Genomic DNA, 23,672 nt, shown 5'->3' with positions numbered 1-23,672 from the left:
CACGACAGAGGCAGGTAACCCCCCTTCCCCTCTGCCCCCTTACCTGGCTCTGCCGCCATCGCCACACGGACTGCAGCAGGGCCAGTTAAGCCTACACTTACCTTTTCTTCGGAGCTCTGGATCGAGGCGAAGGATCCACTTGGTCTCGATCCTCTTTGCCTCGATCTGCAGCCCCCCCAACCTGCTTCGTCTCCGCCTTTGTCGGAGGCGAATCAGGCCGCCTCGCTCTTTCTTCTGTACTCTGAAGCGAAGCAGAGCACAGCCCTATCTGATACTCAGTTATCCTCTTTTCCATTTCGCTGTAATGGAAATGGCCACGGAAAGACCTCTCTTCCCCCACAAAGTTGTCTAATCCTTTTTAAGAGAATAGACTCAGCGGCACCAGGGGCCACTCTTTCTTTTGTCTGCCCTGAATCTACTGTGGACTAGCGTCACTGGGTGACCCTGCATTTTGGTATCGTGAACCTTCAACATGTCCGGTTCAAATGTCAAACATTGTGCTCAGATTTTGAATTTCAGCGTTTGCTCGACTTCAGCTCCTGCTTTGCAGCCCAGTATGGAGCAAAGGCTAGCAGGCACTTCACAAATTCACATCTATCTATATGCAAACACATATACAAACTAGGTAACATGGGATCTGTTGCTTGGCAGACAAGCTGGGATGCAAGTATATGAGCCCTTCGAGTTATTTCAGCATCTCAGAAAGGGCCCTGGATTGAACTAATGCAGCAGCTGATTAAAATTTTAATTAATCGATTCAGAGGCTGATGATTACCCAACTAAAGTTTTACTCCATCAGCCTTATTTAATTGACAACATTTGCTTATTGCATTGTTAAGTTATTGTGTGCTTCCCTCAATATTTATCTTCGAAAGGCGCCTGTGAACATGCATAAATGTAACCAGATAATTGGCCACCGGGCAGGTGATAAATCAGATTAAAATTCCTTGGCGGTCCAGTAGCCGAGTCTTTTTTTCCTAGTTCCATCCTTGGGGACCAGCCTGGCAAAGGATTGTGGAACTGTTAAATTGCAGCAAATAGCCACCAGCTGGAGGGGTTTTTCTCCCTCCCTGCAGATGTGTTCTGCCCCAAACCATCTCATTGCGACAGACCGGGGCAGGCAATCCCCTTCCAAAGATCCCCCACTGCCTTGACAGTGGAGAGTGCATGAAAGGCTGCTGGTGCCGCCCTCCCTCCCTCCCTCCCCCTGAAAGGGGTATTTCCAGCCTCTTTGCACAGAGTTTGTCTGCCAGGGATTTCCCCAGAAGCTGGAGACCGCCTCCTTGTGCTCCACTTAGACGCCAGGCTCCACCTTTCCCTCCCCGGCGTTGCTTCCTGGCAAAAGACCAGATTCCAAGGGCTCAATCGTCCCTCAACCTAACCTGGCACTGCACCGCTTTTAACAGGTCTTGGCTCTGGGAAGGAAGCATCTGTGGGATGGGTTCCAGCGGGGAGTTGCGGGGAGGAGGCACCCTGCCCACCTTCCTCTCCTTTCGTTTTCCTCCCAACTGCCCCCCTTTCCCTTCCCAGAAATTGCATCCGTTCCTGGACCTCGAAGGCAGAGGCTCAGATCTCCCCAGATGGGCTAGCAAGAGGCTAAGCTGGATGCCTGGTGGTTCGCTGTGGCTATGTGGTGGAAAGTTTCCCTTTTGTTAAAGGTCACTCTGCACATGCTCTCAGACTGCCTTCCCCAAGGTGGCGCCCTCCAGATCGTTGGATGGGTGCATCACCAGCTACAACCTGAATTTTAAGTAAAAGATGTCTGCGGAACAGCTGCCCTCCACACGGGTTATATTTTGTCCAACCATGGGGCCACCTAGCACAGTATTGTCGAAACTGACTGGCAGCCATCCAGGGTTTCAGGCAGGATTCTTTCCCAGCCCAATCTGGAGATGCTGGAAATTGAACCTTAGACCTTCCAGATGAAAACGGGTTCATTTCAGTCCAGCCTCACCGAACTGACGCAAGTCTTGAGAGGGCAGAAATGAATGTTCTCTTTCCTCACCTTCCAAGTCTTTGTACTTCCAAGGGGATACGATTGCTCTCTGTTTGCATCAGCTTCTCCCTTCCAGTGGGCACAGCCGCCCCTTGCGACAATAGGCAAAACACTCTGGAGGGCTATCTCTGTCCAGGAAGGTGATGCACCCATCTGAATTCTAGAGCGACTGTCTCCTTAAAGGCCAGCTCCTCTTATTTATTTATTGCATTTATATCCCACCTTTTTTCTTCCAAGGAACCCAAGGCAGCGTACATAACCCTCCTTCTCCACTCCATTTTATCCTCATAACAACAACCCTGTGAGATAGGTTGGGCTGAGAGTCTGTGACTGGCCCAAAGTCACCCAGTGAGCTTCCATGGCCGAGTGGGGACTAGAACCCAGATCTCCTGACTTCCAGTCCAACACTTTAGCCACTACACCACACTTAACCCAGGAAGAGCCCTAACACATGCAGCTGCCATTATGAATATGCAACCTCCAGTGGGCTTGTGGAATGTTATCTGAACCCGGCTACTGTGGGTTATTCAAGGGTTAAGCAACCCTTGCATTACCCATGGTTTGTAGTAATGTCGTGCAAACAGGCCCAATGGGTGTTCTATACCTGTGCCTAGACACCGTCATGTAGACAGGAGAATCAATCCAGATAAGATGGAAGTGCTGTTGGTAAATGGTTTGTTTGTCCAATTGTTGACCTGCGTTCAACCTGTTCTGTTCTCCCGCTAAAGGATTGGGCTCACAGTTTGGGTGTGCTCTTTGATCCGGCATTGTCATTACAGACATCAGCTGATACCCCAACTGTAAGTGGGCCTGCACGGACAGAGAGTGCCTTGCTACGGTTATCCAGCCTCTGGCAATCTCTAGCTTAGATTACTGCAATGCACTGAACATGGGGCTGCCTTTGAAGACAGTCTGGAAACTGCAGTTGGTCCAGGAGGGGCGCCAAGTTTGTTACCAGGGTCTGGGCAATTTGGTCATGCTATGCCAGTACTTTTCCATCTGCACTGGCTGCCAGTCCATTTCTGGGCCTAAATCAAAGTGCAAGAATTAATCTTTACATCCCTAAACCAGTGGTTCCCTATTGGGGGTCCGCGTAACCCACCCAGGGAGTCCGTGGCACCATTCACATATTCGCCATTCATTTCTGGAGTCCACTGATGACAAATCCCTACCAGAAGTAAAATATAACATCCCTGAGCACCTGTGTGATTTAGCGACTAGCTTCAGAGATTACTTCCCTGCACCTAATCCTGAAAACTCGTGGATAAGGAATCCTTTTGAACGTGGTGATGTACAACTAACAAGATGCACTTGTTGACATGACTTGTGATGGTTCATTGAAATCATTTTTCAAAGAATATAGACTGGACCAATTCTGGGTGAAGGTTTTTCCTGATTATAAGAAGTTGGGTGAAAAAGCTTTGAAACATCTAGTCCCCTTTTGTGAAGAAACATTTTCGAGATTTTGTTATATGAAGAACAAGCATAGAAATCGGCTCGATGTTGATCCAGATTTGAGATTAAAAGTAGGAGATATTGAACCGGATGTGGAAGGGATTGTTCAGGACAAAAAGAAGCACGATTTCTCCCATCACATTTAGGTTTAGTAGCTGCTAGACAGGTCATAATTTGTTCAATTGTAAACTAGACGTTAGTAAAAATTAAATTAGTCTTTATATTCCTAACTAAATCATTGTCATTTTGCGTGGTAATATCACAAATATCACAAATTTTATGGTCTGTTTTGTAGTATCCCTAAAATCCTTTGCTTATTAGGAGCTACCCCTTATTTTCGCCAAAAAATTGCTTCACACAGGTAACTACCATAGAGATAATAACTTTTTCAAAACTTAGGGGGTCCACGGCTTGGCATTAGAAAAACAAGGGGTCTGCAGTACTTAGCTAATTGGGAACCACTGCCCTAAATGGCTTGGGGCCAAGTTGCATGAAGTATTGCCTCCCCGGCATGTGCTGACCTAGACCTTGAAGTCATCTTCCGAACCTCTTCTCTGGGTGCTCCACTGAGTGAGGTGCATCAAGGGGCTACTAGGAAGAGGCCCTTTTCCATGGTGGCATTACCGGGTGCGGAATGCCCTGCCCAGTGGTCTTTTGAGCTCCAAGTGAAACCCTTTTTATTTTCCCAGGCTTTTTTTTTTTTTTTAAAAAAAACAACTTTTTAAAACCTTTTTAGTAATTTATGGCTTCAGGAATCTTTTCTGGTGCTTTACAAACGTGCTCCAAACGTGTTGTTTGGCTTTGATTCTTGGCTGCTTTTTTTCCTGGATATTTCTATATTTTGGTGCAATGGTTTTGATTTGCATTTTACCATTTTATTATTGCAAGAGAGCCAGGGAATGTCGTTACCAGATGGCCTATAAACCCCTGTTCAGAAATAAAGAATAATAATGTTTAAAAACATCTCAAAGGCAAAGGAAAATGGGGGAGGTCCGTGCCCAGTTTCTCTCCGCAGGCCCTTTCCAGCTTCCTCCAGAGGGGTCCTAGGGGCCGATGGGGACCTCATGCGTGTGTATGTCTACTCTGGGCAGTGACTCACCCCTTCTGGTCCATTTGGGAGCCATGAAGGGTCAGCAGATGTTTCGGAAGGGAAGTGAATCTATCGGCTCTAGCAAATGACGCCGAAGCTTGGATTTTGTGTGGGTTTGCCCGTGCTTATCTACAGAGCCCTGCAAGGAGTGGGTTGCGGCCTTGCGTATGTGTCTGCGTGAGCACATCCCCAACTCCTGTCTGTGGAGCATCTGTGATTTGCCCCAGATCATGTCCCCACCCCCCTACTATCATTTCTAGCCTCAAGGAACTGAATTCCTTGCCTGTGCATACAAATCCTGTTGAACCTCCTCTCAGGGGTTCAGGGGTCCCACAGCTGTTGGTAACTAAACTGGTTTATTACACTGGGGGGGGGGGGCGGCAACGTGATAGGCTGGAGTGCTGGGCTGAAAACAACAGAATGAAATTTGATAGGGATAAATGCCAAATTCTACACCTAGGAAAAAGAAACCAAATAGGGATCTACACAGTCGTCGGGGCGCCCTGAAGCCGCTTGCGTGCGCCTTCAGGGCACCCCGAAACTCCTAGTGTAGATCCTGCCTACTACCTGTCCAGAAGAGGCAGAGGAGGAGGAGGAGGAGGCGACGGCCCTGCATCGCCCCTTGCGGGGACGGGGCGAGAAGTTCCAGGGCTCAGCGGCTTCGCTGGTGAGTCCTTGCCGCTGCTGCCGTCACCCACCTCCCCGCCGGCCTCCTGCTACCAGCGAAAGAGCCACCCAGGTTGGAGAGCTCGGCGGAAGATACCAGTTTCCCAATGCCTGGTTTAAAGTCACTTAACATGAGTCTTAAATCACCATGTTTAGTAATCTGGAGTCGATTTCTTTGCTTGGAGAGAAGTAGGCCGAGCACACTAAAACCACATTCCACCAAATACGATGTTGGAAATGCAACCAGAGCTTCTGAACCACTCTCCATAGTGCAGGACAGTGATCAGAAATTTCCTTCTGTAACCAAAACTCCTGGTACGGAAAAGACCACCTCGAGAGCCCCCTGCCGCCCCCTTGCCTCTTAACGCCCCCCTATGCAATCCCGTCGCCCCCAAGGGGGCGGTACCGCACACTTTGGGAACCACTGTGCTAGACCTTTCAGAGACTTTCAGCACCATCAGCCCGTGGTATCCTTCCGGGTCACCTGTCTGAGATCAGACTGGGAGGCATTGTTGTGCAGCGGTTCCTCTGGTTCTTCTTGGAGGGGTGATCTCAGACGATGGTGCTGGGGGATTCTTCTTCAACGTCGTGGCTGCTGGCCTGTGGTGTCCCGCAGGGGTTCCATCTCGTCCCCCACGCTGTTTGACATATACATGAAATTAATTTGCTGTGCCTGAATATCCCGCATCTTCCATTACTCTGGGTTTCTCTGGGAACATCCATCCATTCATACACATGGCACAAAGAGGGTCCGAGCCTCTGTTAGCCACCTCTCCCCCCACCCCGCGCCGCCCCAGTTAGGATCTCCACGCACTGGGTCTTTCATGCATTCTACCCTTTCCGCGTAACCATGTCTGCTTAGGAACACCATGGCATTTGTTCCAGAAACCCAGCACATTCCAAAAGAATCTGGGTCATGTAGTTCATTAACACAACCTACGTCCTATTGTTGTTGTGGCTGTTATTACTATTGTTCACAACATGTTTGGGAGATGAGTTCGTCAGTCGGTTTCTCAGAGGTAAGAGTGACCAGTAACTGGGACTGAGGGGCTCCGTTTTTGGAGAATGGGTGGGAGGAGGCAAGAGAGATTGTTTTGCTTGTAGTTTGACTCACTCACTCAAGCCCTTGGGAGCGATTATGCCGTGGCCAGTGTTCTGCATTTGTGAGACATCACAGTGCGGGCCGTCCTTTGGAGAAGGTGGCATTTCAGCTCCTTCCAACACTGGAAAGAGCCTCAATGAACACTAAAAAGTGTGGAATTTTGAAAAAGGGAGCAGAGATCTCCGGGGCTATGAGCCAGCTCTCTTTCTGTGCCAAACTGGGTATGTGCTGAATCTCAGATGACTGACAGCCACCACCACAAGCGTACGTGCCTTTTGGGACACCGTGTCAGCGGGTTCATGTCCCCGGGACACTTTTGTGGGTTGGGACATTCCCATGATAAATTCCCTCGGTTGGGAAAACCTGTCTGGGCCCATGAGGGCCGTCTGCATACGGGTGTCTCCGGGTTGCATCTACTCCTTGCTCTAACGTAAGGTCACTCCATTGCTGGCTGAGCTACTTTCCATGTAATCAATATTGACTCTGCCCCAGGGTTATTCATCACTCTTGAAAAACCAGCCGGAGCCTGGTCTGCAGGCCTCCCTCGACAGGTAAGCCCAGCCGCAGAGCTTCCTGTAACCTAGCAACTAGGAGCAGGTCATGCACAGGGATCCGGTTTGATGTGTCCAAACCTACCATCACTGCATTCAGGCGGCAAACACCCAGCCGACAGGATATGTCTTGGTCAGGTGCACGATTTGGAGGACCAGCGGCATCTTTGTGTTTCTCTATCTCCACCGTCCGATGGAGGCCGCTGGCTCCGGTGTCAGTGGGGCAGTGAATCCGCTCCGGGTTTCCGTCAGAACAGTTGTCCAAGGTGCACCAGAGAAGGGTTAGGGGCTGCAGGTTGCTGGCTGAGATGAAGCCCTTCGGAAGTCCTCTCTGTGCATACGTGAATATTGCCAAGCAAAATCAGTTCTCTCTTTCCGAACCTGAGAACTCCAGTTTTCAATTATACAGCATAAACACCTGATTTTCCAGTCTCCGCTGTGGCTTGGCCCATTTTGCATCTCCAAGCGGCTGCAACATGCAGTCCACGCCCAGCCTGCCGTCGTCGTCCTGTGTGACATAACAAGTCACTAATACTAACACTAACAAATCACACTCGGCTTCCTTGGCAACCTTTAAAAACATTGGTGCAGTCCTGGAATTCATGTGAAGCAATCATAAGAGAACGTGCCGGTGAGCATGTACAGAGTACCACTCGAATATCCAGAATCAACCACAGCTGATCTTTGGAGTAGGTGAAAGGCCTCCACATCAGAGAGTGTGACCTTGAGGCAGGCTTGAATACCCCTTTTTTTGAGAAATCAAGCCCCCGAACACTTGATTTCCAAAAGCACAGTCTTGGTGTGGCTCTTGGAAAGGTGGGGAGGGGGCTTGCCTCTTTCCCTTCACCTTGGTTCTCTCTTGACATGTTCTCAAGGAGCGAGGGCAGCTGCAACCTTTAGAGAGGATGGATGCACCAGTGGGGTTATCTGCTAAGAAACTCAGCCATAATCTCCAGGGAGGTTGACGAAAGGCAGGATGTTCTTGCTCAGTGGCTGCTGAGATTCTGAGCTGGGGATTCCCCCCATACCTCAGCTCCGGATAGATCATTCAGATACCAGCTGTCAAAGAAAGGCAGGTTTGTTCAGCTTTGCATGCTAGGCCCAAATGCCTGATAGACAAAGTCACGTGTCTCTCCGAATTAAAATCAGAGCCAACATTTGGTCTCAAGCCCAGAAAACTTGATATTTTTGTCGCAAGTAGGGGTAAGAATTGCTCCTCCTTGGAGAAGTCTTTGCACCAGTCTGTTGTCTTTCTGCATCAGGACTGATTCAGCGATACAATCCCATTGATGCAGAGAAGGAGCAGAATGATCTGCCCACAGCAAGGGTATTTGGAAGGAGGGCAAGCCAGGGCAGTTAATCACACAGAGATGCAACAGGCAGCCTCCTCTGAGCATGACTGTTGCATTTCTGCATCGGGAGTGACGGAAAGATCAAGTCCCACTTTATGCAGAGAAGGGTGGAGTGAGATTGATTGGGCCAGAGCAGTGAATCCAACAGAGATGCAGTGGGCAGACTCCACTGTGGATCACTGGACCCTATTCAAAAACCACAAAGTCTTGTGGTACCTTTAAGACTTATTCTGACATAAGCTTTCATGGGCTATAGCTGATGAACGGGGCTATAGTCCACAAAAGCTTTTGCCAGAATATATTTGTCAGTCTTTAAGGTGCCACTAGATACTTTGATGTTTTTGCTGCAACAGACTAACGTGGCCACACACACACCCTGGAAATTTGGGCTATTCATTCCTTTCTTTCTCACTGAGTAGCACAGTAGCTACTCCTTGTAGAACACTAGCACGGCCCTGTACACAGTTTGGGAATTACTGTACTATTCTGAAAGGATCGGCTACTTCTTGTGTCTAAATTGCTTTAAACTGATCTACTTTGATTCCTGTTTGTCCCTGATATATCTAACTGTATACTTCCCACTGTCCATCTGTCCCCCGCCACCGCCAATGTCTTAACTGCAGCAACACAGCCACTATTGAAAGAATGTGATGTGCTTAAATACAACACCTAAAGCAGAAATGCGCCCAAAGCGATCCCATTATAAGACAGTTAATGGGTTCCACAAAAATGGATTTGATCCGTTGCAATCTGAGACTGCCTCGTCTCCTCTGCTGCTGCCGGGCTCTTCCCTGTTGCTACTTTGAAATGCCTTTTGTAAAAAAACCTGCACCGGTGAGCAAACTTCTGAGCTCTACAGAATTCTTCATGGTTTGATGGAGAGAGAAGGAGTTCTGTGTAGGTCAAAAGCTTGCAGTCATTGAAGCCAGCAGAAGGAGATTCCCCCAAAGGCACGGTCGCTCCCTTTTCTTCTTATCTCTTGGGCTTTCTGCCATGAAGTACTGGGAGAAGAGAAAACATCATCTCCCACTTCAGGATCCAGCTGACTCATTTCCCTCCCCACCACTGCAGGTAAACAGCTCACCTGAGCCTCTAAACGCAATGATCTCACTGTTTGTCCTTGGCAGACATGGTGAGCCATTAACCCATTCCCAGCAATGCTGTTTCAAATGCTGAGCCTAAACTTTACTAGATCTTGGTCTCCTTGACTCATGCAACTTCCCTCCTCCGATGTGCGCGAGAAGAATCCCGGCACCCCCAGGCCTCCTGCCCAGGCCCAAGAAAGACCCCTTGTTCTGCAAAACTACACGGACTCTCAACTGGAGCTCCACCTCCACCCATAATCTCATCTGTTAGGGATGGTGGGTTTCAAGGTTGCCACCCCCAACTGGATGTTCAAAGAAGGAGTGAGAACGAGGCAGTGGCAGGGTTTCTGTTTAAAGCACTCTGCACATGCTCAGAAGGACCATCTCCTCTGCTCAAGATGGGAGCGGAATCAGGCTCCGGAGCGGATCCTTTGCAGAAGTTAAACCTGTTGGGCAGTTGCTCTGTGGGGCACCTCTGAGTTTCCCAGGAGGGAAGGCCAAAGTGTGAAGGCGCCTTTCGTAGCGCTCCGGTCTTGATCCAGGAGGCTTTAGGCTCCAACTGTGGCACATTTCCTGTTGAGAGTAAGACCGGAGGTGTAAACTGAGCCAAAGCTCCACGCGGAAACTGGTTTTGAAAGCTGGGCTTCAGTCCAGCGAAGGCACAGTTCAGCTCAGCGTGTCTCTGAGCATGTTAGGATAGGAACCGCAGCCGCTTCCCACCCATCCACCCACCCTGAGTCTGGGATTATGAAAAGGGTCTGAGTCATCCAGGCTGCCTTGGGCCTAGCATCGCCTTTCCCAGAGCCTGGCCCTGCAAAGGCAGCATCAAACCCTCCGGGGGAAGCCCAAGGCCTGCTTTCTCGGAACCGTGAGGACTAGAACCTTCACTTTGTCTTTAGGCGGAACGGCTGCAGCACAGAAGTGGGGGCCCTTTGCTTTGCAGGCACAAGGCCCCGCGTTCAATCCGCAGCAGGGCTCTGAAAGAATCCTGCTTGAAACTGCCAGTCGGTGCTGGCAATACTGGGCTAGTTGGACCGAGGGCAGCAGAAGGCAGCTTCAGCGGACTGTGGTTGTGCAATCGCCCTGCCTCATTCACAAAACTTTATTGGGGGGCGGTGGGGGAGGTTCCCAGGCTGCTTCGTCCAATTTCTCCCCCCTCTCCCTCCCCCAACAAAAAAGCAGTTTGGGATGACAGTGAAAAAGAGCTGTCTGGCACGAAAAGCTCTGGAAGTACCCAAAGGCGATCCCAGCACACAGACAACTTGCCCCTCCCCTGACAAGCTGCTTTTCTGCATGCGGGGATTTCTCCTTCATGGGACATTCCCCTCCGACTCCTACCTGGGGTCCAAAACGGTACAGTCCAGTCTGAACTGCCTCACCTGCTGTCTAGGCTGAGGGTGGGGAAGGGGGCAGAGAGTTCCTCGTGGCCGATACCGCTTAGAAATGATCCCTGTGGGGAAAGGGCAGCTAAGTGGGAAAAGAGGGAAGGGGGCGAAAACGCCAATGGAGGATCCCTGGCTGATGCAGACGGGTGGGGAGGCGGTGGCGGCAGCAGCAGCAGCAAAGCCAAGCAGGTCTGTTCCAGGAAAAGGCAGGGCACGGGAGGGTTACATAAGCCGCCCGCTGGTGGAGGAACAACCTGAGGCTTCCCACATGACGGGTGACATCATTTGCACATGCCTCGCTAACCTCCCTCGCTCCCTGCCCGAAAAGACAAACAGCCGGGCGTGCACACAGGCGCACACAGGCACACATGTGCCACGCCCGGCCCCATTGCTACAGAAGCCGAGCGGAGCGCCAGGCCGTAGCCGTTCTGCAAAGTCATCCCTGCACGGCCGAGGGGCCCGGCTGGGTGTGGGGAGGACCAGGGAGCTCAGGTGACCGGCCAAGCCCAGCGCTCAGGTGCATGGGTCATGCTCCTGCCCTGCCCCGGGTCGCACATGTCTCCTCGCTCCTGCGCACGACCTAGGCCGGCTCCTCTGGCTCATGGCAGGCCCAGGCCCTCTACACTGGCCTTCCACAACCATGCGCCCTCCAGATGTGTTGGACTACAAGTCCCAGCATCCCCCAGCCAGTCCAACCCATCTGGAGGGCACCCGACTCGGGATGGCTGCTCTACAACTTCCATCCTCTTCCGTAGCCTTGTGCTCAGGCTCTAAAGTAAGCGCTTCGAAATCCTTGATACCACATGCTGGCAGTGGAGGGATTCTACGCATGCTCAGAGGCATCTTCCCCACAATGATTGCACATTTATATTCTCCAGGCCTCAGCCCTGGCACCAAGAAGAGATTCCAGGACTACCTCTTGGCTTAGATTCAGCTCAAAAACATTAATGTCAGAAGATAGGGTTGACCTTGATGGGATCAGACCACGTTGGGTCTGTCTAGCCCAGTTTCCTGTTTCCAACCCGGGCCAGCCAGGTGCCTCTGGGAAGCTCACAAGCAGGGTATGAAACTATAGCTTACTGCAGCCTTTGCCAGCCTGGTGCCTTACACATGTACTGCCATACTAGCTGGGGTTGATAGGAGTTGCAGTCCAACAGTTCTGGAGGGCACAAGTTGGAGAAAGCTTCCTCAGCACTGCCTTTGAACATGGAGGTTCTCTTTATCTGTCATGACTAACATCCTCTGTGAATCTGTGTAGCCCCCCCCCTTTTAAACTATCTAAAGGCACAGCCCTATGCATGTTTAGACAGAAAAAAGCCCTACAACTCCCAGCTTTCCCCAGCCTTTATGCCCCCCACCCCCCTTAGGAAGGGATCCTGGTTTGGAAGATTTATTTTATTTATTTATTTATTTATTACATTTCTATACCGCCCAATAGCCGAAGCTCTCTGGGCGGTTCACAAAAATTAAAACCACAAAAAACATCCAACAGGTTAAAAACACAATTACGAAATACAGTATAAAAAGCTCAACCAGGATAAAACCACACAGCAAAGTTGATTATAAGATTAAAATACAGAGTTAAAACAGTAAAATTTAAATTTAAGTTAAAATTAAGTGTTGAAATACTGAGAGAATAAAAAAGTCTTCAGCTGGCGATGAAAGGCGTACAGTGTAGGCGCCAGGCGGACCTCTCTGGGGAGCTCATTTCACAGCCGGGGTGCCACAGCGGAGAAGGCCCTGCTCCTAGTAGCCACCTACTTCACTTCCTTTTGCAGGGGCTCATGGAGAAGGGCCCCTGGAGATGATCTTAAGGTCCAGGCAGGTACATATGGGAGGAGGCGTTCCTTCAAATAACCTGGCCCCAAACCGTTTAGGGCTTTAAATGTCAATACCAGCACTTTGAATCGGGCGCAGACCTGGACTGGCAGCCAATGAAGTTGTAAAAGGACTGGCATGATGTGGTCTCGTCGGCCAGTCCCTGTTAGTAACCGCACTGCCCTGTTTTGTACCAGCTGAAGCTTCCGGACCGTTTTCAAAGGCAGCCCCACGTATAACACATTGCAGTAATCCAAGCGAGAGGTGATCAGATGCAGCTGATACAGAATGTTGCAGCAAGTGCCTTGTCCAGGGCAGTCTTGAAAGAGCGGCACTGGCTGTCAGAACAGATCAAAGGCAAGACTTCTTCACCCAGCAGAAAATTAAGCGATGGAACTCACTGCCACAAGACGTAGTGATGGCCAACAATCTGGATGGCTTAAAAAGGGGGTTGGATAAATTCCTGCAGGAGAAAGCTATCGATGGCGAGTAGCCCTGATGGTTATGTGCTACTTCCAGTATCAGAGGCACTCAGCCTATGTACACCACTTGCTGGGGAGCATGGGCGTGAGGGTGCTGTTACACTCCTATCCTGCTTGTGGGTCCCTGGTCGACGGCTGGTTGGCCCCTGTGTGAACAGAGTGCTGGACTAGATGGACCCTCGGTCTGATCCAGGAGGGCTCTTCTCATGTTCTTATGATACCAGTTTGCTACTGAGCCACATTGAAAGTATTATTATTGACATATAAAGCCCTAAACAACTTCAGATAGGTTACCTCATCTAGAGTATTGCGTCCAGTTCTGGGCTCCACAATTCAAGAAGGACGCAGACAAGCTGGAGCGTGTTCAGAGGAGGGCAACCAGGATGATCAGGGGTCTGGAAACAAAGCCCTGTGAAGAGAGACTTAGAGAACTGGGCCTGTTTAGCCTGGAGAAGAGAAGATTGAGGGGAGACATGATAGCACTCTTCAGATACTTGAAAGGTTGTCACACAGAGGAGGGCCTGGATCTCTTTTCGATCCTCCCAGAGTGCAGGACACGGAATAACGGGCTCAAGTTAAAGGAAGCCAGATTCCAGCTGGACATCAGGAAAAACTTCCTGACTGTTAGAGCAGTATGACAATGGAACCAGTGACCTAGGGAGGTTGTGGGCTCTCCCACACTAGAGGCCTTCAAGAGGCAGCTGGACAACCATCTGTCAGGGATGCTTTAGGGTGAATTCCTGCATTGAGCAGGGGGTTGGACTCGATGGCCTTGTAGGCCCCTTCCAACTCTGCTATTCTATGATTCTATGACCTGAAAAATCATCCCCTCTTATATAGAGTCATTAGAGCTCTATGATCTTCAGGGGAGGCCTAGGCTGTCTCTGCCCCACCTTGCAGAGTCCCAACGGGCACCAACACTGCAACGGGCTTTCTCTGTGGTGGCCCCCTCCCTCCAGTCCAGAATGATCTCCCCTCTGCCATATGCCAGGCCCCAACTATCACACACTTTTGACGATTATTAAAAATGTCCTTGTTTACCCTGGCTTTTTCCAGCCTATAACTTATCTAAAAATTGTACTTTTATCATGATTTATTATTTTATAATTTCTTGTAAACTGCTTCTGGTCTGGATTTTTAAAAATGGGAAGTGGTATATAAATATTCTAAAATAAATAAATACATCTCTAAAAAGACCCCAAAGCAGAAGCCAGCTTCTTGCCTAGCCAGGTTTAAGGGTTGTAGGCCGAATGGATGCTCTTCGCCGTCCTCCTGCCTTTCTTGGGAATTAGTCCCCATTCCAATATCACTGGAACATCAGAACATCAGAAGATGGATCCTTGCTGGATCAGAGCAAGGGTCCATCTAGTCCAGAACTCTGTTTTCACACAGTGGCCAACCAGCTGTCAGCCAGGGATGAACAAAGCAGGACATGGTGCAACAGCACCCTCCCACCCATGTTCCCCAGCAACAGGCGCACACAGGCTTACTGCCTCCAATATTGGAGATAGCACCCAACCCTCAGGGCTAGTAGCCACGGATAGTGCCAGAGATGTGTGACATCCAGGAGCGGTGCTTCCGTGATCGTCAGAGGGGAACTACAGGCCTGTCAAAGTCAACCTTTCGACAGATCTGTGGAGGGAAGCAGATTACTCACGGGTGGCGGCGGCGTTTGCTCACAGCTTTGTTAAGGCTCGCTGAATGAAAACCAAATGTCTCTATTGTCATTGCAACGCGTCTGAGAGCTATGGTAGCAACCGAGGTGAATGTCTCCAAAGAGAGATTCTGGCGAACCTGCCTGAAATCACGTCCTCTGACTCAATGGACATTGTTTCCTAACTCCCGCTGTTGTGGTGGTTTAGTGGTGAGAGGAATGCTCTCTGCATTTTCCCAGGGAATTCTCATTTTATTGGGGCCGGACTCCGTGCATCCTGAGGAAAGGCAGTGCCATCCTTCAGAGTGGTTAGAAAATGGATGGGAGAACGGGGCAGGTCTACTGACGCAAGATGACGACAGCTGCGCATGGCCTGAGAAAGGGCAGCATCCCAGAGGACGGCGGGGCTTCCGTTCGTGAACTGTGCATCTCTGTGCGGGTTGAGGAGCCGTTCCTCGTCTCCGGGAGCATCCTAGCTGATGCCTTCCAGGGGATGCTGAGCTGCGCCTCTTGGCTCATGGGGGGTAGCGGCTTGGAGTGGCATCCCAGATGTTTTTGATCCATCCCAGGTGCTGTCGGCATGCTGATCGTTTAAAAGATGATCTCCCGAAAACACAATGGCTCACCCTCTTCCCGGAGGGCAGGGAAGGAAGCCATTGGGAGGTGGCTACAAGGAAGCAGAACTAAAAGCTGCCTTGCTGGGTCAGACCAAGGCCCACTCCGTCCAGCAATCTGTTTCCACCTGTGTTCAGCTTGATGCATGAGGCCGACGGCCTTCCCCTGTTGTTTGTCCCCAACATTTGGCACTCAGATAGACTGCGTCTGCACATGGAGGCTCAGTTTCAGCAGCACCGCTAGTAGTGTGTTAATTGTGAAGGAGAACTTGCCGACACCGAGGAGAGTTTGGCAACAGTGCCAGCTCCCCGAGGAGGTTGAACGCTTCCTTCCTCTATCTAGCAAGGTTTTCAGAGAAGAGGCACCCGTTTGCCGAGGAGGCGTTTGACGTAGGACGGAGCTCTAGACTAGACTTAAATGACCCACTGGATTCCTTCCAGTCTGATACGAATCCCTGACGTTTCAACCCGCCCATTGGGTGAGAGTGCCATTTAATGAGGCCATCGGTGGATTCCCCCACGACGGAGGCGCCATCTAAAGCTGAGTGAGCTCTTTCACCCAGACCAGCCTGGACCGGTTTTGCCCTCCAAATCTTTTGGCAAGCCTCGCAGCACAGGCGCGCCAAGGATCGTGGGCAGGTTGATCAGGAAGTACTGGAGGAGAAAGGTGTGGCTAAGGCTGTTTGCCAGCCTCTCGGCAGTGACAGACAGGGACATCCTGAGATGGACAAGGCGTCTTCCGGCTTCGTTCCAGATTGCCTTCGGTCCCTAATCCCCTGGCAGCCTCACGAGAGTCCTTCCCACACCCTCTCCCCATGCCCTTGGCCAGTTTTTCGTACCTATCTGCGCCTCTTTGGGTGAGCACAGACAGGGAAATCAAGGTAAAGGCAGGCAGGCCGAGCAAGAGACTCCGGCTGGATGTTCTCATTTCGGGCTCGCATACGGACAACCCACGCACACACAGGACGCTGCTTCCAATCCGTTTCTGATCCTTCAGACCTGCGCTCAAGGGGGTTTGTTTTGATCCTGGGTGGAAGGCAGCCGTCCCGGTCGGCCCTTCTTTCCAGTCAACGGCACACACCGCCTCGCCTGTCTTTGGGCCAGCTTCCCCAACCTCATGCCCTCCGGATGTTGTAGGCCAACATCTGTTGCAGGCCAACGCATCGGGAGGCCCCCATATGGGAGAGGAAGGCAGCTCTAGGCTCTGTGATCGGAGTGCCCTTGCCTGGCCTCCTTCTCTCATAGACCTTCTGCCCTCTTTGCTCCTGAAGGAGGTCTTCACCTGGCTTCCTTAGACCTTTGTCACCTCAGCTCCCAAGCCCTCGGGCTCCATGCAGGCCTTCCTCTTGCTAGATGTCATGACTCTCCATCATCTTTCCGCGCGATGGACGTCGAGCGATCCTGCGTGTGGCCCTTCTCCGCTGGCATGGCTCAGCCACTTGAAACGGCCTCGGAGACGCAGCCAGCAGAGGGGCCCATATAAGTTCTCCATCTCATTCTGTTTCCTGACAACCTCAGAGACGCAAACTGAAAAATGAGCAGAGGCGTTGGCCGGCCCTCCGATGCTGATACCCTACGTCAGCACGCAGGGACATCTCCTCTCTGCGTTTTTGCTGATCTGTTGTGATTGCGTAGCATCGCATCTTCCGGTCGCCACATGTGGTTCCCAGCTGCCAAATGGAGTGCTTTTTTTCTCACCAAATCGGTGACTTTAAAAATGAACTGTGCAGAAGCTGACATGCTGGATCAAATCGGAGCACGTGGCCAGAGTGTAGCTCCTCTGCAGTTTAACTAGGAGAACCTTTTGGTGGGAGGCGCTTAAGCTGTGCAAGAGCTGAGCTGTTAGAGCGTGCGAGAGCTCATTGCAAGAGCTTAGCTGCAGTGCAAATTGATTAAGATGAATCATCGAACAACAGTTTATGAAAGGCGACTGCTAAGGTAGTCATCACTGTCTGTGCATTTGCATTTCAGTTCCCTGTTCTGACAACACGGTTTACATCTCCTCCATCCCCACCCACGTGTGTATATCTGAGGTTAACATGTCATACATCTGATGAAGTGGACAGTGACCACAAATGCTTCTGTGAGAATAAATTTCATAATCTTTTGTTTTCCTTTCTAATGATCTATAAATTTGATAGTCTTTAAGGCTCTTTGTTGTAGTAGGAAAGGTTAAGCTTCTCACCAGCTGAATGCTGTTATCAGAATGGCACAGATTTATTTGTCAGTTATAATAAAACACTTAGAAACATTAGACCTGGCTCAAGGCCCGCTAATAATACAAGATCCATGTGTTTTAGTAAGCGATGTCAATTTTGCAAGAGCTTGCCGCTATAAAATTATTAAGTCCAGGGTCTAAAATTATCTAGTTACATCTCTGTCAAGAGCAGGGTGAGGACTGAGTCAGAGCAGGGGGTTGTATGACCCTAATCCAGCCCTCCGCAGGCCAGATGTCGGCGGGTGGCAGGCCGGCCCTACTATTAGGCAGAGTGAAGCAGTCACCTCAGGTGGCTGGAAGGCAGCAGCATGGTGTTGGAGGAGAGAACGTTCTGGTCCGTGTGGCCTGCTCTGCCCCCGCCAACTACCCTGCTGCCTTTAGATATGGTGGACGATGAGGGCTGGCCTTAGAGGTGGCCGAGCTGGGCGGTCACCAGAAGCACCGAGCTGAGGGAGACACCAAGCCTAGATCAGTGGCTGTGTGTTTTTTAATGTACTGTCTGCAGCGAGCTAGGCAAAAAGCAAGCCTGTGACTTTGCTTTCAAAGTTTTACAGGTTGTTTGGGTATTGATTGAGAAAATGGTCTTCCTTCAGTTAGCTTTAAAGTCTGCTTCCTTTTTCAATTTCCACTTTGGTGGATAGCTCCTTTAGGATTCTGACCTTGGGATTCCAGAGCGAACTGACCACTTCTCCGATGTCGGAGCTCCCAGCCTGCACTGATATTATCGGCACTTGTGTGTTGCCTTCTGTTTCGTTTCAAGGCTCTCAAAGCAGCACAGAATGCAAGCAAAACTAATATAATGGAATTATGGGCCTTAAACCCAACAGACAGGTGAAGTTATCCATCGGATCAGTCATGCAAAATCCCTGACGAGCTTTGAGTGGTCGGCATAGCTAGTGTGTTGCTTCTGAATAGAACTGTGCTACTTGAAATGGACAGAATAATAATAATAATAATAATAATAATAATAATAATAATAATAGAAGAAACAGCTGCATTCAATAAAGATTAAGCAGGGGGTTGGACTCGATGGCCTTGTAGGCCCCTTCCAACTCTGCTATTCTATAATTCTATGATTCCATACTTTGAGTCACCCAAAGTTTTGATGGAATGTGCAGGAAGATATAAATTCTAAAACAAAAGCCAAAATTAGATTACGTGAAATCTGACACGAATTCTTCACTTCTGCCTCTTGGTCAGAAGTGGAAGGGCAACGGGGTGCAAGATTGAGTCAGTTTGTTCTTGAAAATAAGATTGGATTCAGTCCTGTGCCTTCGACAAGCGACATCAAGAGGTTTGCTCCTTTTGTGATCAGCAAAACACATTTTTAAACTGTACTCCAATTGGAGATGACGCCGTGCATAAAAAGAAATATTCCAGAATCCAAACTGCTGGACTGGGCCTCACCAGAACCAGGATGCAGATCTCAAACTTTCCTGGAAACAGGCCCAACTCTAGAGCAGGTCTCATCATGCTACTAAAGGAGAATGTTCCTGAGCATGTGCAGAGTCATCTCTCATTGCTGAGTGGCCACTGCCAGCCCACGATACAGGATGGGGTGTAGCTGTCAGGCAAGCTGGAGCCCTGGGTAGCTTTCTTAGAAATCCCCCCCCTCCTTATATCCATTTTCTTCTTGGCACTAAGCAGTTTGTTTTCCTAAAGAGATTCCTGGAATATTTGGGATCTCTTTTTATGGTCGACGTTTTTCCTTCACCGTGTTGATTTTCCACCACACATTTCTCAACCCCACATCCGGACTGTGGTGTCATTCTGTAAAAAGAAAGAAAGACGAACTTGAGTAGCCTTTAGTCCATGTGCTTCACAAACAACCATTTGTATTTTATTTTATTTTTCCTCCCAAACTTCCAAGACAGCCAGAGCCAAACCAAAATTCCCCCAGACAACGTATGCTTCTGGGCAAATCACGTGAACCAGGGGAAAACATAATAGTTTTCACAGTCACCAGGATATATTTGGCTTTCGCTGCGTAAGGATTTTCCACCTTCCTTCCCTCTGTTCACCCACCCGCCTCTTCCTTTTCCCATGAGTTCTCTGCCATTTGCCATCTTCATGAAAAATTCTGATTCATCCTACAACTATCCAGGGAAGGCACAGGACAGCTTCTCCCTCTGTTTATATATTTTGATTTCTTTTTCTAGAAACGTAGCAGGGGAAATAACCTCCAACCCTTAAGCCAGTTTCGATAATCATCATTCTCTACACCACACCACAAAACAACAAGGACAAAATTCCATTTGCCCCCCCCCCCTCCGCCCCCACTCCCACCGGTCACCCAACCATTTCTCCGGGAATGACTGCAGGGACTCATGACTGAAACCTCCCGTCAGCTAGAGACGTTGACAGGTTTGGTTTACTTGCACTGCAAATGAACAACATTTATTTTGGACGTCAATTTATTTATTTATTTATTACATTTATATACCGCCCCATAGCCGAAGCTCTCTGGGCGGTTTACAAAAGTTAAAAACAGTAAACATTAAAAATATACAAAATTTAAAACCATCAAAAACAACACTATAAAAACAACAGTATCCATTTAAAAACAACTGTTCTGGGGTCCATTAAATAACAAACTTAGCATTGTTAAATGCTGTTAAATGCCTGGGAGAAGAGAAAAGTCTTGACCTGGCGCCTGAAAGATAACAACGTTGGCGCCAGGTGAGCCTCATCGGGGAGATCATTCCACAGTCGGGGGCCACCACCAAAAAGGCCCTCTCCCTTGTTGCCATCCTCTGAGCTTCCCTCGGAGTAGGCATTCGGAGGAGGACCTTAGATGTTGAGCGCAGTGTACGGGTAGGTTCATGTCGGGAGAGGCGTTCCGTCAGGTATTGTCACCCTTGCTGGATCAGGCCAAGGGTCCATCTAGTCCAACATTCTGTTCACCCACTGGCCAATTGTCATGACTACCCCAGCCTGCCCCAAAACATCCTGCGGAATGGGTTTTAGCCAGGGCGCTGAGGATTCTCCGTTAGAGAACCTCCATCTCTGGGCCCAGTGTCAGCAGTTGGCACAATGCAGCGTTTATGGAGGATGTGCATGGACATCGCCCCACCCCAGCTGTGCACTGGGGACCCAAGTATTGACAGCAGATGCTGGGTATATAAAGTTACAGCAAGGAGGAAGAGAAGTAGGCCCCGCCTATTTATTTATTTGTTAAATTTATATACCGCCCCGTAGCTGAAGCTCTCTGGGCAGTTTACAAAAGTTAAAAACAGTAAACATTAAAAAAATGTATACAAAATTTAAAAACATAAAAACAACAGTATCCATTTAAAAACAACAGTTCTGGGGTCCGTTAAAAAACAAACTTAGTGTTGTTAAATGCTGTTAAATGCCTGGGAGAAGAGGAAAGTCTTGACCTGGCACCTGAAAGATAACAATGTTGGCGCCAGGTGAGCCTCATTGGGGAGATCATTCCACAGTCGGGGAGCCACCACCGAAAAGGCCCTCTCCCTTGTTGCCATCCTCCGAGCTTCCCTACACCCCAAAAGGGTAATTAAAACACTTTTAAGCCTACTGTGCCCATGCAGGCAACTTGCTGGGACACGTGGACTGCACGTGGCTCTCAGAAGCCTCCCGTGCAGCCCGCCGTGGGTACCCAAGATGCACAAAGCCGGCCCAACTCCACAGAGCCGCCAGTGGGGAGGAAGGTGCGTGGCCAGAGCCTTCCCCGTGGAGTCCACACACTCCTCTCCAGCTGTTTGCCAGGGTAGGTAGAGTGCCAGTTTCTGCCTGTTGGGGAGGAGAAGCTCCTCTTCTAGCCTGATCCCCACACCCAGAGGAATCCCAGGGCTATAACTCTGTGTGTGTGTGTGTGTGTGTGTGTGTGTGTGTGTGTGTTTGGAACAAGGGGAGGGGGGGGGAAGCAGTGTGTCTTTCCGGGGCAAAGAGCAGCCCAGTGTTGCTGTAATGGGTTTAAAGAGGGGTGTCATACATTCCCCTTTCTGTGTAGAAAGGGGAATGTTCTATCCCAGTGGTTCCTAAAGTGGGCGGTACCACCCCCTTGGGGGCGGTGGGATTGCATAGGGGGGTGCTAAGAGGCAAAAGGCGCTCGAGGTGGACTTTTCCGTACCAGGAGTTTTGGTTACAGAAGGAAATTTCTGGTCACTATCCTGCACTATGGAGAGTGGTTCAGAAGCCTCTGGTTGTATTTCCAACATCCTATCTGGTGTCGTATCGGGTCAAGAGGGCAGGGCTCCTGCAGCTTTAACTGTTGTGATGAAGAGGGGATTTCACCAGGTGCTGCCTGTATACAAATGACACCGGATGGAATTCCCTTTTCTATACAACTGTTAAAGATACAGGAACCCTGTCTTCCTTTCCATATGGTCACCCTACATGTGGAGAAGTACTTTCTTTTATCCATCCTGTGTCTCCCACCATCAGCTTCATGGGATGAGCCCTTTGGGTTCTAGTATTTTGAGAGAGGGAGAAAAATACCTCCCTATCCACATTCTCCACGCCAGGCCTGATTTTGTAGACCTCTATCATGTCTCCTCTTACTCATCTTTTTTCCTACATTAAACAATCCCAGATGCTCCTGAGCATGCACGGAATACCATTCCTCCACCCTGGTTGTCAAATGCTTAGAACAGGACTCATCTCGTTTCCTTAGCTCAGCAAGACGGGGGACTCAGAAAGCCACCATGGGTGACTCAGCCAGCAAGACTGTTTGGATTGCATCTCCTTGGAGAACTTATCTCCCGCTTGCACAACAGCCTGTAGAGGAGATTTTGCAAAGATACAAGACCTTTACAGGCCAAAGGCGGAAGGGCAGAAAGAGCGCTTTTTGCACATTAGGAAAAGCTTCCCGGGAGCTTTCCTAAAAATTCCCTCAATAACGTCTTATTTTTTAAACGGGGAAGTTCCCCACATCTTCAGATTTTAAACAAAGAACAGAATTCTCAAATGGCAGCCAACAGCCAAATGACTGTCAGCATGTAATAATAATAATAATAATAATAATAATAATAATAATAATAATAATGCATTACACAGACCAGAAAATTCCTAATTTGAAACAGCTGCAATGGGTTTCCGGGGGAAATGTTCTCTGCAGAGAAACAAGGACAGTTCCAAAGCGGTGAAGACAGGAATCCTCTTTCGCCCTAGAGGTTTGGGGCCCATATCAGCATTATACCACAACAAACCAGGGTTTGCCTCCAAGGGTGCAATTAGCAGGGAGGACGTCTCAGCCAAATCCAGCCGTCTGGCTTGGGCGCCTGTGCATCGCCTGCGCTGGCCCTTTTACACATCTCTAAACGCACAGTTCTGAGCTGCACAACTAACAAACAATGTGCTAAAAAAAATGGCCCTTAGCTTAGGGAAGGCAGAACGCCAGGGGGGTTGAAACTTTCTCAGCACGAGGGATGAATTACAATTCAGAAATCCTCAGGGGGGGCCACATTCCAGCAGTGGGTGGGGCAAAAGCAAAAGTGGTGAGGCCAAAACAATTTTTTTAAAACTACAGTAGAGGCTGGTGGCTCCCGATGTCGGTGGGGTGGCGAACCCACTCCGGGTTTCAGTCAGAAACAGTCAGAACTCTAAAGGGGTTATCCAAGATGCTTCTGACTGGTTCTGACCCACTGACATCGAAGCCACCAGCCTCCACTGCAAAAATACCAGCACATTTTCGCATACCGCTCATACCACCAGTAACGTAAGCCACTAGAGAGGCATTTCAACCTTTTGCAATGGGGAAAAAACTGGGAAACCACCCAATGATTGAGGGAAAGGCAGTAAGCCCAGGACAAGGGAACCCCAGAGGTCCCAATTGTTAGGGTTTGTGGGGGATCAGACGCTGGTAGAGTGACCCTATAGAAAGGAGGACCGGGCTCCTGTATCTTTAACAGTTGTATTGAAAAGGGAATTTGAGCCGGTGTCATCTGTATGCATGCAGCACCTGGTGAAATTCCCTCTTCATCACATCAGTTAAAGCTTCACTCTAGCTATACTTTAGAGCTTTAACTGTTGTGATGAAGAGGGAATTTCACCAGGTGCTCAAATTCCCTTTTCAGTACAACTGTTAAAAGATACTGGAGCCCTGTCCTCCTTTCCATAGGGTCAGCCTAGACGCTGGCAATGGCAGCGTTTAGATGGATGTATTGAAAGGAGCTGAGGCTGGGTGGGAACGTTCTCACTGGATCTCTAGCGGAAGAGAGAAAAGAGGTCCTCAGTCCCTGA

General features: G+C 49.6%; 1 protein-coding gene across 1 annotated transcript in view; it reads left to right on the top strand.

The window, feature by feature from the left end:
- Window positions 1-18,966, top strand: part of SAMD4B (sterile alpha motif domain containing 4B) — a 95,554-nt gene extending 76,588 nt beyond the window's left edge. The window contains exon 14 of the mRNA XM_063140301.1: window positions 18,955-18,966. The gene's annotated coding sequence lies outside the window, so the exon portion shown is untranslated. The remainder of the gene's footprint in view (window positions 1-18,954) is intronic.
- Window positions 18,967-23,672: the final 4,706 nt, after the last annotated feature.

Source organism: Elgaria multicarinata, chromosome 13, assembly GCF_023053635.1.
Source record: "Elgaria multicarinata webbii isolate HBS135686 ecotype San Diego chromosome 13, rElgMul1.1.pri, whole genome shotgun sequence".
In the NCBI taxonomy this organism is placed as follows: Eukaryota; Metazoa; Chordata; class Lepidosauria; order Squamata; family Anguidae; genus Elgaria; species Elgaria multicarinata.
This window is presented reverse-complemented; position numbering and strand designations above follow the sequence as displayed.